A 16,289-nucleotide genomic window follows, 5' to 3' on the forward strand; every position below is an offset into this window, starting at 1 on the left:
GGTTGTTTTTCATATTGAAAAATATACCACTTTGTTGGGGTTGTTTTCTCGTTGTTGAAAGATATACCCTCACTACTGAATTAGTTTTTCTAATATTGACAAATATACCCCTCTTTCGTGATTGTTTTCTCGTATTAAAAAATATACCACTTTTTTGGGGTTGTTTTCTCATGTTGAAAGATATACCCCTCTTACGGGGTTGTTCTTTAATATTGACAAATATACCCCTCTTATGGGATTGTTTTCTAATATTGATAAATATACCCCTCTTATGGGATTATTTTCAAATACTGACAAATATAACCCTCTAACGGGATTGTTTTCTCATATTAAAAAATATACCACTTTTTTGGGGTTGTTTTCTTATGTTGAAAGATATATACCACTTACAGGGTTGTTTTCTCATATTGACCAATATACTACTCTTATGGGGTGGTTTTCTCATGTTGAAAGATGTAGCCCTCTTACGGGTTGTCTTCTAATATTGACAAATATACCCCTTTTACGAGGTTGTTTTCTCATATTGAGAACTATAACACTTTTTTGGGGTTGTTTTCTCATGTTGAATGATATACCCTCTTACGGGGTTGTTTTCTCATTTTGACAAATATACCACTTTTTTTTTGGTAGTATACTCTCATGTTGAAGATATACCTCTCTTCACGGGGTTGTTTTCTCAATTGACAAATATACCCCTCTTCTGAGGTTGTATTCTCATATTAATGAATATACCACACTTTTTGGGGTTGTTTCTCAGTTGAAGATATACCACTCTTAAGGGGTTGTTTTCTAATATTAACAAATATACCCCTTTTACGGGGTTGCTTTTTCATATTAAACAATATACCACTTTTCTGGAGTTTTTTCTCATGTTGAAAGATATACCCGTTTTACGTTGTTGTTTTATAATATTTACAAATATAGCCCACTTACGGGGTTGTTTTCTCAAATTAAACAATATACCACTTTTCTAGGGTTGTTTTCTCATGTTGAAAGATTTATCCCTCTTACGGGGTTGTTTTCTAATATTTACAAATATACTCCTCTTACGGGGTTGTTTTCGCAAATTGACAAATATACCACTTTTTTGGGATTGTTTTCTCATGTTGAAATATATACCCCTCTTACGGGGTTATTTTCTAATATTGACAAATATACCTCTTTTACGAGGTTATTTTCTCATGTTGACGAATACACCCTCTTACGGGGTTGTTTTCTCATATTGAGAAATATACCACTTTTTTGGGGTAGTTTTCTCATGTTGAAAGATATACCCCTCTTATGGGGTTGTTTTCTAATATTGACAAATATACCCCTCTTACGGAGTTGTTTTCTCATATTGACAAATATACCACTCTTACGGGTTTTTTCTAATATTGACAAATATACCCCTCTTACGGGGTTGTTTTCTCATAGTAGAAAATATACCACTTTTTTAGGTTGTCTTCTCATGTTGAAAGATATACCCCTCTTACGGGGTTATTTTTTAATATTGACAAATATACCCCTCTTACGGGGTTGTTTTCTCATATTGACCAATATACCACTTTTTTGGATTGTTTTCTCATAATAAAGAAAATCCATAGCCTCTACGGATTTTTTAATATTGACAAATATACCTATCTTTCTAGGTTGTTTTCTTATATTAAACAATAAACCATTTTTCTCGGGTTGTTTTCTCATGTTGAAAGATACTATTTTTAAGGGGTTGTTTTCCAATATTTACAAATATACCCGTCTTACGGGGTTGTTTTCTCATATTGACAAAGATACCACTTTTTTGGGGTTGTTTTCTCATGTTGAAAGATATACCCCTCTTATGAGGCTGTTTTCTAATATTGACAAATATGCCCCTCTTACGAGATTATTTTCTCATATTAAACAATATACGACTTTTCTAGTGTTGTTCTCTCATGTTGAAAGATATACCCCTCTAACGGAGTTGTTTTCTAATATTTATAAATATACCCCTTTAACAGGGTAGTTTTCTAATATTAAACAGTATACCACTTTTCTAGGGGTTGTTTTCTCATGTTGAAAGATATACCCTTCTTCCGGGGTTGTTTTCTAATATTTATAAATATACCCTTCTTACGGGGTTGTTTTCTAAAATTGACAAATATACCACTTTTTTGGGTTGTTTTCTCATGCTGAAAGATGTACCCTCTCTGGGGTTGTTTTAATATTGCAAATATACCCTCTACGAGGTTGTTTTCTCGTATTAATAAATATACGCCTCTTATGGGTTATTTTCTCACATTCACAAATATACCCCTCTTACGGGGTTATTTTCTAATATTGACAAATATACTCCTCTTACGGGGTTCTTTTCTCATATTGACAAATATACCCTCTTACGGTGTTTTTTTCTCATATTGACAAAGATACCCCTCTTACGTGCTTGTTTTCTCGTATTAAAAAATATACCATTTTTTGGGGTTGTTTTCTCATGTTGAAACATATACGGCTCTTACGGTGTTGTTTTCTAATATTTACAAATATACCGCTCTTATGGGGTTGTTTTCTCATTTTGACAAATATACCACTTTTTTAGGATTATTTTCTCGTGTTGAAAGATATACCTCTCTTATGGGGTTGTCTTCCAATATTGACAAATATACCCCTCTTACGGGGTTGTTTTCTCTTATTGACAAAGATACCACTTTTTTGTAGTTTTTTCCTCATGTTATTTTCTCATATTGACAAATACACCCCTCTTACGGGGTTGTTTTCTCATATTGACAAATATACCACATTTTTGGGTATCTCATGTTGAAAGATATTCCCCTCTTACGGGGTTGTTTTCTAATATTGACAAATATACCCCTCTTACGGGGTTGTTTTCTCATATTGACCAATATACCACTTTTTTGGATTGTTTTCTCATGTCCAAAGATATAGCCCTCTTACAGGGATCTTTTCTAATATTGACAAATATACCCATCTTTCTAGGTTGTTTTCTTATATTAAACAATAAACCCTTTTCTCGGGTTGTTTTCTCATGTTGAAAGATACTCTTTTTAAGGGGTTGTTTTCTAATATTTTCAAATATACCCGTCTTACGGGGTTGTTTTCTCATATTGACAAAGATACCACTTTTTTGGGGTTGTTTTCTCATGTTGAAAGATATACCCCTCTTATGGGGCTGTTTTCTAATATTGACAAATATGCCCCTCTTACGGGATTGTTTTCTCATATTAAACAATATACGACTTTTCTAGGGTTGTTCTCTCATGTTGAAAGATATACCCCTCTAACGGAGTTGTTTTGTAATATTTATAAATATACCCCTTTAACAGGGTAGTTTTTTAATATTAAACAGTATACCACTTTTCTAGGGGTTGTTTTCTCATGTTGAAAGATATACCCTTCTTCCGGGGTTGTCTTCTAATATTTACAAATATACCCTTCTTACGGGGTTGTTTTCTAAAATTGACAAATATACCACGTTTTTGGGTTGTTTTCTCATGCTGAAAGATGTACCCCTCTTACAGGATTGTCTTCTAATATTGCAATATATACCCCTCTTACGGGGTTGTTTTCTCATATTCATAAATATACGCCTCTTATGGGTTATTTTCTCACATTCACAAATATACCCCCTCTTACGGGGTTATTTTCTAATATTGACAAATATACTCCTCTTACGGGGTTGTTTTCTCATATTGACAAATATACCCTCTTACGGTGTTTCTTTCTCATATTGACAAAGATACCCCTCTTACGTGCTTGTTTTCTCGTATTAAAAAATATACCATTTTTTTGGGGTTGTTTTCTCATGTTGAAAGATATACGGCTCTTACGGTGTTGTTTTCTAATATTTACAAATATACCGCTCTTATGGGGTTGTTTTCTCATTTTGACAAATATACCACTTTTTTAGGATTATTTTCTCGTGTTGAAAGATATACCTCTCTTATGGGGTTGTCTTCCAATATTGACAAATATACCCCTCTTACGGGGTTGTTTTCTCTTATTGACAAAGATACCACTTTTTTGGGGTTTTTTCCTCATGTTATTTTCTCATATTGACAAATACACCCCTCTTACGGGGTTGTTTTCTCATATTGACAAATATACCACATTTTTGGGTATCTCATGTTGAAAGATATTCCCCTCTTACGGGGTTGTTTTCTAATATTGACAAATATACCCCTCTTACGGGGTTGTTTTCTCATATTGACCAATATACCACTTTTTTGGATTGTTTTCTCATGTCGAAAGATATAGCCCTCTTACAGGGATCTTTTCTAATATTGACAAATATACCCATCTTTCTAGGTTGTTTTATTATATTAAACAATAAACCATTTTTCTCGGGTTGTTTTCTCATGTTGAAAGATACTCTTTTTGAGGGGTTGTTTTTCAATATTTACAAATAGACCCGTCTTGTGGGGTTGTTTTCTCATATTCACAAAGATACCACTTTTTTGGGGTTGTTTTCTCATGTTGAAAGATATACCCCTCTTATGGGGTTCTTTTCTAATATTGACAAATATGCCCCTCTTACGGGATTGTTTTCTCATATTAAACAATATACGACTTTTCTAGGGTTGTTCTCTCATGTTGAAAGATATACCCCTCTAACGGAGTTGTTTTCTAATATTTATAAATATACCCCTTTAACGGGGTAGTTTTCTAATATTAAACAGTATACCACTTTTCTAGGGGTTGGTTTCTCATGTTGAAAGATATACCCTTCTTCCGGGGTTGTCTTCTAATATTTACAAATATACCCTTCTTACGGGGTTGTTTTCTAAAATTGATAAATATACCACTTTTTTGGGTTGTTTTCTCATGCTGAAAGATGTACCCTCTTACGAGTTGTCTTCAATATTGCAATATATACCCCTCTTACGGGGTTGTTTTCTCATATTCATAAATATACGCCTCTTATGGGTTATTTTCTCACATTCACAAATATACCCCTCTTACGGGGTTATTTTCTAATATTGACAAATATACTCCTCTTACGGGGTTGTTTTCTCATATTGACAAATATACCCTCTTACGGTGTTTTTTTCTCATATTGACAAAGATACCCCTCTTACGTGCTTGTTTTCTCGTATTAAAAAATATACCATATTTTTAGGGTTGTTTTCTCATGTTGAAAGATATACGGCTCTTACGGTGTTGTTTTCTAATATTTACAAATATACTGCTCTTATGGGGTTGTTTTCTCATTTTGACAAATATACCACTTTTTTAGGATTATTTTCTCATGTTGAAAGATATACCTCTCTTATGGGGTTGTCTTCCAATATTGACAAATATACCCCTCTTACGTGGTTGTTTTCTCTTATTGACAAAGATACCACTTTTTGGGGGTTTTTTCCTCATGTTACTTTCTCATATTGACAAATACACCCCTCTTACGGGGTTGTTTTCTCATATTGACAAATATACCACATTTTTGGGTATCTCATGTTGAAAGATATTCCCCTCTTACCGGGTTGTTTTCTAATATTGACAAATATACCCCTCTTACGGGGTTGTTTTCGCATATTGACCAATATACCACTTTTTTGGATTGTTTTCTCATGTTGAAAGATATAGCCCTCTTACGAGTTTCTTTTCTAATATTGACAAATATACCCATCTTACGGGGTTGTTTCCTTATATTAAACAATAAACCATTTTTCTAGGGTTGTTTTCTCTTGTTGAATGGTATACCCCTTTTACGGTGTTGTTTTGCAATATTTACACATATACCCCACTTACGGGGTTGTTTTCTCATATTGACAAAGATACCACTTTTTTAGGGTTATTTTCTCATGTTAAAAGATATACTCCTCTTACGGTGTTATTTTCTAATATTGACAAATATGCTCCTCTTACAGGATTGTTTTCTCATATTAAACAATATACCACTTTTCTGCGGTTGTTTTCTCATGTTGAAAGATATGCCCCTCTTACGGGGTTGTTTTCTAATATTTACAAAAATACCTCTCTTACAGGGTTGCTTTCTCACATTAAACAGTATACCACTTTTTTGATGTTGTTTTCTCATGTTGAAAGATATACCCCTCTTACGGGGATGTTTTCTCATATTGAAAAATATACGCCTTTTACGGGTTATTTCTCATATTGACAAATATACCCCTCTTATGGGCTAGTTTTCTCACATTAAACACTATACCACTTTTTTGAGGTTGTTTTCTCATGTTGAAAGATATACCCCTCTTACAGGGTTGTTTTCAAATATTGCAAAATATACCCCTCTTACGGGGTTATTTTCTCATATTGACAAATATACGCCTTTTACGGGTTATTCCTCATATTGACAAATATACCCCTCTGACGGGGTTATTTTCTTATATTGACAAATATACCCCTCTTACGGGGTTGTTTTCTATTATTGACAAACATACCCCTCTTATGGGGTTGTTTTCTCAAATTGACAAATATAACCCTCTTACGGGGTTGTTTTCTAATATTGACAAACATACAACTCTTATGGGGTTATTTTCTCAAATTGACAAATATACCCCTCTTACGGTGTTGTTTTCTAATATTGACAAACATACCGCTCTTATGGGGTTGTTTTCTCAAATTGACAAATATACACTCTTATGGGGTTTTTTTCGCATATTGACAAAGATACCGCTCTTACATGGTTGTTTTCTCGTATTAAAAAATATACCACTTATTTTGGGTTGTTTTCTCATGTTGAAAGATATACCCCTCTTATGGGGTAGTCTATTAATATTGACAAATATACCCCTATTACAGGGTTATTTTCTTGTGTTAACCAATATACCACTTTTTTGGGGTTTTTTCTCATGATGAAAGATCGGGGTTGTTTTCTAATATTTATAGATATACCCTTCTTACAGGGTTGTTTTCTAAAATTGAAAAAATATACCACTTATTTAGGGTTATTTTCTCATATTGAAATATATATTTCTCTTACGGGGTTGTTTTCTAATATTGAAAAATATACCTCTCTTACGGGGTTGTTTTCTCATATTGACAAATATACCTCTCTTACGAGGTTGTTTTCTCATATTGACAAATATACGCCTATTAAGGGGTTATTTTCTCATATTGACAAATATACCCTTCTTACGGGGTTGTTTTCTAATATTGACAAATATACCCCTCTTACGGGGTTGTGTTCTCAAATTGACAAATATAACCCTCTTACGGGGTAATTTTGTAATATCGACAAATATACCCCTCTTACGGGGTTGTTATGTAATATTGACTAATATACCCCTCGTACGTCGTTGCTTTCTCATATTGAAAAATATACCCCTCTAGCGCGGTTGTTCTATAATACTGACAAATGTACCCCTCATACAGGGTTGTTTTCAAATATTGACAAATATACCCCTCTTACGGGTTTGTTTTCTCATATTGATAAATATACCACTTTTGGGGGGCACTTTTCTCTTGTTGAAAGATATACCCCTCTTACGAGTTTACTTTCTTATATTGACAAATATAACCCTATTACGGGGTTGTTTTCTAAAATTGATAAATATACCACTCTTGCGGGGTTGTTTTCTCGTATTAAAAAATATACCACTTTTTTGGGTTTGTTTTCTCATGTTGAAAGATATACCCCTCTTACGGCGTTGCTTTCCAATATTGAAAAATATACCCCTCTTACGGCGTTGCTTTCCAATATTGAAAAATATACCCCTCTAACGCGGTTGTTCTATAATACTGACAAATGTACCCCTCTTACGGGGTTATTTTGTAATATCGACAAATATACCCCTCTTACGGGGTTGTTTTCTGATATTGACAAATATAACCCTCTAACGCGGTTGTTCTATAATACTGGGAAATGTACCCCTCCTACAGGGTTGTTTCCTGATATTAAAAAATATACCACTTTTTTGGGGTTATTTTCTCATGTTAAAAGATATACCCCTCATACAGGGTTGTTTTCTAATATTGACAAATATACCCCTCTTACGGGGTTGTTTTCTCATATTGACAAATATACCACTTTTGGGGGGCGCTTTTCTCTTGTTGAAAGATATACCCCTCTTACGAGTTTATTTTCTAATATTGACAAATATACTCCTGTTACGGCGTTGTTTTCTAAAATTGACAAATATACCCCTCTTACGGGGTTGTTTTCTCGTATTAAAAAATATACCACTTTTTTGGGTTTGTTTTCTCATGTTGAAAGATATACCCCTCTTACGGGGTCATTTTCTGATATTGAAAAATATACCCCTCTTACGGGGTTGTTTTCTAATATTGACAAATATACCACTCTTTCGTGATTGATTTCTCGTATTAAAAAATATACCACTTTTTTTGAGTTGTTATCTCATGTTGAAAGATATATTGCTCTTACGGGGTTGTTTTCTAATATTGACAAATATACCTCTCTTACGGGGTTGTTTTCTCATTTTGACAAATATACCGCTGCTTTGGCGTTGTTTTCTCATATTGACATCTCATATTGACAAATATACCCCTATTAAGGGGTTATTTTCTCATATTGACAAATATACCCTTCTTACGGGGTTGTTTTCTAATATTGACAAACATACCCCTCTTATGGGGTTGTTTTCTCAAATTGGCTAATATAACCCTCTTACGGGGTTATTTTGTAATATTGACAAATATACCCCTCTTACGGGGTTGTTTTCTAATATTGACAAATATACCCCTCTTACGGCGTTGCTTTCCCATATTGAAAAATATACCCCTCTAACGCGGTTGTTCTATAATACTGAGAAATGTACCCCTCTTACGGGGTTATTTTGTATTATCAACAAATATACCCCTATTACGGAGTTGTTTTATGATATTGACAAATATACCCCTCTAACGCGGTTGTTCTATAATACTGACAAATGTACCCCTCCTACGGGGTTGTTTCCTGATATTAAAAAATATACCACTTTTTTGGGGTTATTTTCTCATGTTAAAAGATATACCCCACATACAGGGTTGTTTTCTAATATTGACAAATATACCACTTTTGGGTGGCACTTTTCTCTTGTTGAAAGATATACCCCTCTTACGAGTTTATTTTTCTAATATTGACAAATATACTCCTGTTACGGCGTTGTTTCCTAAAATTGACAGATATACCCCTCTTGCGGGGTTGTTTTCTCGTATTAAAAAATATACCACTTTTTTGGGTTTGTTTTCTCATGCTGAAAGATATACCCCTCTTACGACGTCATTTTCTGATATTGAAAAATATACCCCTCTTACGGGGTTGTTTTCTAATATTGACAAATATACCCCTCTTTCGTGATTATTTTCTCATATTAAAAAATATATCACTTTTTCTGAGTTGTTCTCTCATGTTGAAAGATATATTGCTCTTACAGGGTTGTTTTCTAATATTGACAAATATACCTCTCTCACGGGGTTGTTTTCTCATATTGACAATTATACCACTTCTTTGGCGTTGTTTTCTCATATTGACATCTCATATTGATAAATATACCCCTATTAAGGGGTTATTTTCTCATATTGACAAATATACCCTTCTTACGGGGTTGTTTTCTAATATTTACAAATATACTCCTCTTATGGGGTTGTTTTCTCAAATTGACAAGTATAACCCTCTTACGGGGTTATTTTGTAATATCGACAAATATACCCCTCTTACGTGGTTGTTCTCTAATATTGATAAATATACCCCTCTTACGGCGTTGCTTTCCCATATTGAAAAATATACCCCTCTAACGCGGTTGTTCGATAATGCTGACAAATGTACCCCTCTTATGGGGTTATTTTGAAATATCGACAAATATACTCCTTTTACGGGGTTGTTTTATGATATTGACAAATATACCCCTCTAACGCGGTTGTTCTATAATACTGACAAATGTACCCCTCCTACAGGGTTGTTTCCTGATATTAAAAAATATACCACTTTTTTGGCGTTATTTTCTCATGTTAAAAGATATACCCCTCTAACGCGGTTGTTCTATAATACTGACAAATGTACCCCTCCTACAGGGTTGTTTCCTGATATTAAAAAATATACCACTTTTTTGGCGTTATTTTCTCATGTTAAAAGATATACCCCTCTTGCGGGGTTGTTTTCTCGTATTAAAAAATATACCACTTTTTTGGGTTTGTTTTCTCATGCTGAAAGATAAACCCCCTTTACGAGGTCATTTTCTGATATTGAAATATATACCCCTCTTACGGGGTTGTTCTCTAATATTGACAAATATACCCCTCTTTCGTGATTGTTTTCTTGTATTAAAAAATATACCACTTTTTTTTAGTTGTTTTCTCATGTTGAAAGATATATTGCTCTTACGGGGTTGTTTTCTAATATTGACAAATATACCTCTCTTACGGGGTTTTTTTCTCATATTGATAAATATACCACTTCTTTGGCGTTGTTTTCTCATATTGACATCTCATATTGACAAATATACCCCAATTAAGGGGTTATTTTCTCATATTGATAAATATACCCTTCTTACGGGGTTGTTTTCTAAAATTTACAAATATACTCCTCTTGTGGGGTTGTTTTCTCAAATTGACAAGTATAACCCTCTTACGGGGTTATTTTGTAATAACGACAAATATACCCCTCTTACGGGGTTGTTTTCTAATATTGATAAATATACCCCTCTTACGGCGTTGCTTTCCCATATTGAAAAATATACCCCTCTAACGCGGTTGTTCGATAATGGTGATAAATGTACCCCTCTTACGGGGTTATTTTGAAATATCGACAAATATACCCCTCTTACGGGGGTGTTTTATGATATTGACAAATATACCCCTCTAACGCGGTTGTTCTATAATACTGACAAATATACCCCTCCTACAGGGTTGTTTCCTGATATTAAAAAATATACCACTTTTTTGGCGTTATTTTCTCATGTTAAAAGATATACCCCTCATACAGTGTTGTTTTCTAATATTGACAAATATACGCCTCTTACGGGTTTGTTTTCTCATATTGACAAATATACCACTTTTGGGGGGCACTTTTCTCTTGTTGAAAGATATACCCCTCTTACGAGTTTATTTTTCTAATATTGACAAATATACTCCTGTTACGGCGTTGTTTTCTAAAATTGACAAATATACCCCTCTTGCGGGGTTGTTTTCTCGTATTAAAAAATATACCACTTTTTTGGGTTTATTTTCTCATGCTGAAAGATATACCCCCTTACGATGTCATTTTCTGATATTGAAAAATATACCCCTCTTACGGGGTTGTTTTCTAATATTGACAAATATACCCCTCTTTCGTGATTGTTTTCTCGTATTAAAAAATATACCACTTTTTTTGAGTTGTTGTCTCATGTTGAAAGATATATTCCTCTTACGGGGTTGTTTTCTAATATTGACAAATATACCTCTCTTACGGGGTTGTTTTCTCATATTGATAAATATACCACTTCTTTGGCGTTGTTTTCTCATATTGACATCTCATATTGACAAATATACCCCAATTAAGGGGTTATTTTCTCATATTGACAAATATACCCTTCTTACGGGGTTGTTTTCTAATATTTACAAATATACTCCTCTTGTGGGGTTGTTTTCTCAAATTGACAAGTATAACCCTCTTACGGGGTTATTTTGTAATATCGACAAATATACCCCTCTTACGGGGTTGTTTTCTAATATTGATAAATATACCCCTCTTACGGCGTTGCTTTCCCATATTGAGAAATATACCCCTCTAACCCGGTTGTTCGATAATGCTGACAAATGTACCCCTCTTACGGGGTTATTTTGAAATATCGACAAATATACCCCTCTTACGGGGTTGTTTTATGATATTGACAAATATACCCCTCTAACGCGGTTGTTCTATAATACTGACAAATGTACCCCTCCTGCAGGGTTGTTTCCTGATATTAAAAAATATACCACTTTTTTGGCGTTATTTTCTCATGTTAAAAGATATACCCCTCATACAGGGTTGTTTTCTAATATTGACAAATATACGCCTCTTACGGGTTTGTTTTCTCATATTGACAAATATACCACTTTTGGGGGGCACTTTTCTCTTGTTGAAAGATATACCCCTCTTACGAGTTTATTTTTCTAATATTGACAAATATACTCTTGTTACGGCGTTGTTTTCTAAAATTGACAAATATACCACTCTTGCGGGGTTGTTTTCTCGTATTAAAAAATATACCACTTTTTTGGGTTTGTTTTCTCATGCTGAAAGATATACCCCCCTTACGAGGTCATTTTCTGATATTGAAAAATATACCCCTCTTACGGGGTTGTTTGCTAATATTGACAAATATACCCTTCTTTCGTGATTGTTTTCTCGTATTAAAAAATATACCACTTTTTTTGAGTTGTTTTCTCATGTTGAAAGATATATTGCTCTTACGGGGTTGTTTTCTAATATTGACAAATATACCTCTCTTACGGGGTTGTTTTCTCATATTGATAAATATACCACTTCTTTGGCGTTGTTTTCTCATATTGACATCTCATATTGACAAATATACCCCAATTAAGGGGTTATCTTCTCATATTGACAAATATACCCTTCTTACGGGGTTGTTTTCTAATATTTACAAATATACTCCTCTTGTGGGGTTGTTTTCTCAAATTGACAAGTATAACCCTCTTACGGGGTAATTTTGTAATATCGACAAATATACCCCTCTTACGGGGTTGTTTTCTAATATTGATAAATATACCCCTCTTACGGCGTTGCTTTCCCATATTGAGAAATATACCCCTCTAACCCGGTTGTTCGATAATGCTGACAAATGTACACCTCTTACGCGGTTATTTTGAAATATCGACAAATATACCCCTCTTACGGGGTTGCTTTCTCATATTGAAAAATATACCCCTCTAACGTGGTTGTTCTCTAATACTGACAAATATACCCCTCCTACAGGGTTGTTTCCTGATATTAAAAAATATACCACTTTTTTGGGGTTGTTTTCTCATGTTAAAAGATATATCCCTCATACAAGGTTGTTCTCTAATATTGACAAATTTACCCCTCTTACGAGGTTGTTTTCTCATATTGACAAATATACCACTTTTGTGGGGCGCTTTTCTCTTGTTGAAAGATATACCCCTCTTACGAGTTTATTTTCTAATATTGACAAATATACTCCTGTTACGTCGTTGTTTTCTAAAATTGACAAATATACCCCTCTTACGGGGTTATTTTCTCGTATTAAAAAATATACCATCTTTTTGGGGTTGTTTTCTCTTGTTGAAAGATATACCCCTCTTACGGGGTCATTTTCTGATATTGACAAATATACCCCTCTTACGGGGTTGTTTTCTAATATTGACAAATATACCCCTCTTTCGTGATTGTTTTCTCGTATTAAAAAATATACCACTTTTTTTGAGTTGTTTTCTCATGTTGAAAGATATATTGCTCTTAAGGGGTTGTTTTCTAATATTGACAAATATACCTTTCTTACGGGGTTGTTTTCTCATATTGATAAATATACCACTTCTTTGGCGTTGTTTTCTCATATTGACATCTCATATTGACAAATATACCCCAATTAAGGGGTTATTTTCTCATATTGATAAATATACCCTTCTTACGGGGTTGTTATCTAATATTTACAAATATACTCCTCTTGTGGGGTTATTTTCTCAAATTGACAAGTATAACCCTCTTACGGGGTTATTTTGTAATATCGACAAATATACCCCTCTTACGGGGTTGTTTTCTAATATTGATAAATATACCCCTCTTACGGCGTTGCTTTCCCATATTGACAAATATACCCCTCTAACGCGGTTGTTCTATAATGCTGACAAATGTACCCCTCTTACGGGGTTATTTTGTAATATCGACAAATATACCCCTCTTACGGGGTTGTTTTATGATATTGACAAATATACCCCTCTAACGCGGTTGTTCTATAATACTGACAAATGTACCCCTCCTACAGAGTTGTTTCCTGATATTAAAAAATATACCACTTTTTTGGCATTATTTTCTCATGTTAAAAGATATACCCCTCATACAGTTTTGTTTTCTAATATTGACAAATATACGCCTCTTACGGGTTTGTTTTCTCATATTGACAAATATACCACTTTTGGGGGGCACTTTTCTCTTGTTGAAAGATATACCCCTCTTACGAGTTTACTTTCTTATATTGACAAATATACCCCTATTACGGGGTTGTTTTCTAAAATGGATAAATATACCACTCTTACGGGGTTGTTTTCTCATACTAAAAAATATACCACTATTTTGGGTTTGTTTTCTCATGCTGAAAGATATACCCCTCTTACGGGGTTATTTTGTAATATTGATAAATATACCCCTCTTTCGTGATTGTTTTCTCGTATTAAAAAATATACCACTTTTTTGGGGTTGTTTTCTCATGTTGAAAGATATACCCCTCTTACGGGGTTGGTTTTTGATATTGACAAATATACCCCTCTTACGTGATTGTTTTCTCATATTGACCAATATACCACTGCTTTGGGGTTGTTTTCTCATGTGGAAAGATGTAGCCCTCTTACGGGGTTGCTTTCTAATATTGACAAGTATACCCCTCTTACGGTGTTGTTTTCTCATATTAAAAAATATACCACTTTTTTGGGTTTGTTTTCTCATGTTGAAAGATATACCCCTCTTACAGGATTGTTTTCTGATATTAACAAATATGCCCCTCTTACGGTGTTGTTTTCTCATTTTGACAAATATACCACTTTTTTAGGATTTTTTCTCATATTGACAAATATATCCCTCTTATGGTGTTGATTTCCAATATTCACAAATATACCCCTCTTACGGTGTTATTTGCTCGTATTAAAAAATGTAACACTTTTTTGGGGTTGTTTTCTCTTGCTGAAAGATATACCCCTCTTACGGGGTTGTTTTCTAATATTAAAAAATAAACCCCTCTTACAGGATTATTTTCTAATATTTACAAATATACCCTTCTTACGGGGTTGTTTTCTAAAATTGACAAATATACCACTTTTTTGGGGTTGTTTTCTCATGTTGAAAGATATACCCCACTTACAGGCTTGTTTTCTAATATTGCAAAATATACCCCTCTTACGGGGTTATTTTCTCATATTGACAAATATACCCCTCTTATGGGGTGATTTTCTCATATTGACAAATATACCCCTCTTACGGGGTTGTTTTCTAATATTGACAAATATACCAGTTTTTTGGGGTTGTTTTCTCATGCTAAAAGATATACCTCTCTTACTAGATTGTTTTCTAATATTAACAAATATGCCCCTCTTACGGTGTTGTTTTCTCATTTTGACAAATATACCACTTTTTAAGGACTTTTTCTCATATTGACAAATATATCCCTCTTATGGGGTTGATTTCCAATATTCACGAATATACTCCTCTTACGGGGTTGTTTTCTCGTATTAAAAAATATAACACTTTTTGGGGTTGTTTTCTCATGTTGAAAGATATACCCCTCTTACGGGGTTGTTTTCTAATATTGAAAAATATACCCCTCTTACGGGGTTGTTTTCTAATATTTACAAATATACCCTTCTTACGGGGTTGTTTTCTAAAATTGACAAATATTCCACTTTTTTGGGGTTGTTTTCTCATGTTGAAAGATATACCCCACTTACAGGCTTGTTTTCTAATATTGCAGAATATACCCCTCTTACGGGGTTATTTTCTCATATTGACAAATATACCCCTCTTACGAGGTTGTTTTCTAATATTGACAAATATACCACTTTTTTGGGGTTATTTTTTCATGTTGAAAGATATACCCCTTGATGAGCATAGTTTTACACATATTTGCTTGCATATTATTGCGTATGTTCTTAGCAATTATTGTGCTTTTATTCTCAGATCACCCGTGTTTTATATTCTTTTACATTTCAGGAACATTTATAGGACCATCATCGGTGTTTAAGCAATTATAGATCAATACGTGCGGAAACGGACAAGAATTCATCAAGATCGGACAAGAGCCCGCGTTGCACACATTGAGCACGGCTGAGTCAAGGCCGTCACTATCACGGCCTAGACTCGGCCGTCACCAACCATCAAAACTTGGTCTTCAAAACAATAGTTTGGGCACGGTTTCCATAGCCACCACGACCTCGGCCGCGGCCCGTGGTGGCCGATCTGAGCAACGGTCATGGTGAAACCCTAGTTGGTGAGATCCACAGTTTCGTACGGCATGGACTCCGGCCGTGCTGACTAGCACAGCCTTGACCACGACCGTGCTGAGTTAAATATATAAGAAAAATTCTTTTTCTTAAAGAGGTGGAAGAAGTGACATAGAGCCCTGGCGGCTGGTTCGATTTTTGCACAATACTGAGTGCGAGAGAGAGTTGCAGTGAGTAAGAATCCGAATCGTGGTGCAAAAACGATG

The sequence above is a fragment of the Ricinus communis genome, chromosome 1 (assembly GCF_019578655.1).
Source record: "Ricinus communis isolate WT05 ecotype wild-type chromosome 1, ASM1957865v1, whole genome shotgun sequence".
NCBI classification, from domain to species: domain Eukaryota; kingdom Viridiplantae; phylum Streptophyta; class Magnoliopsida; order Malpighiales; family Euphorbiaceae; genus Ricinus; species Ricinus communis.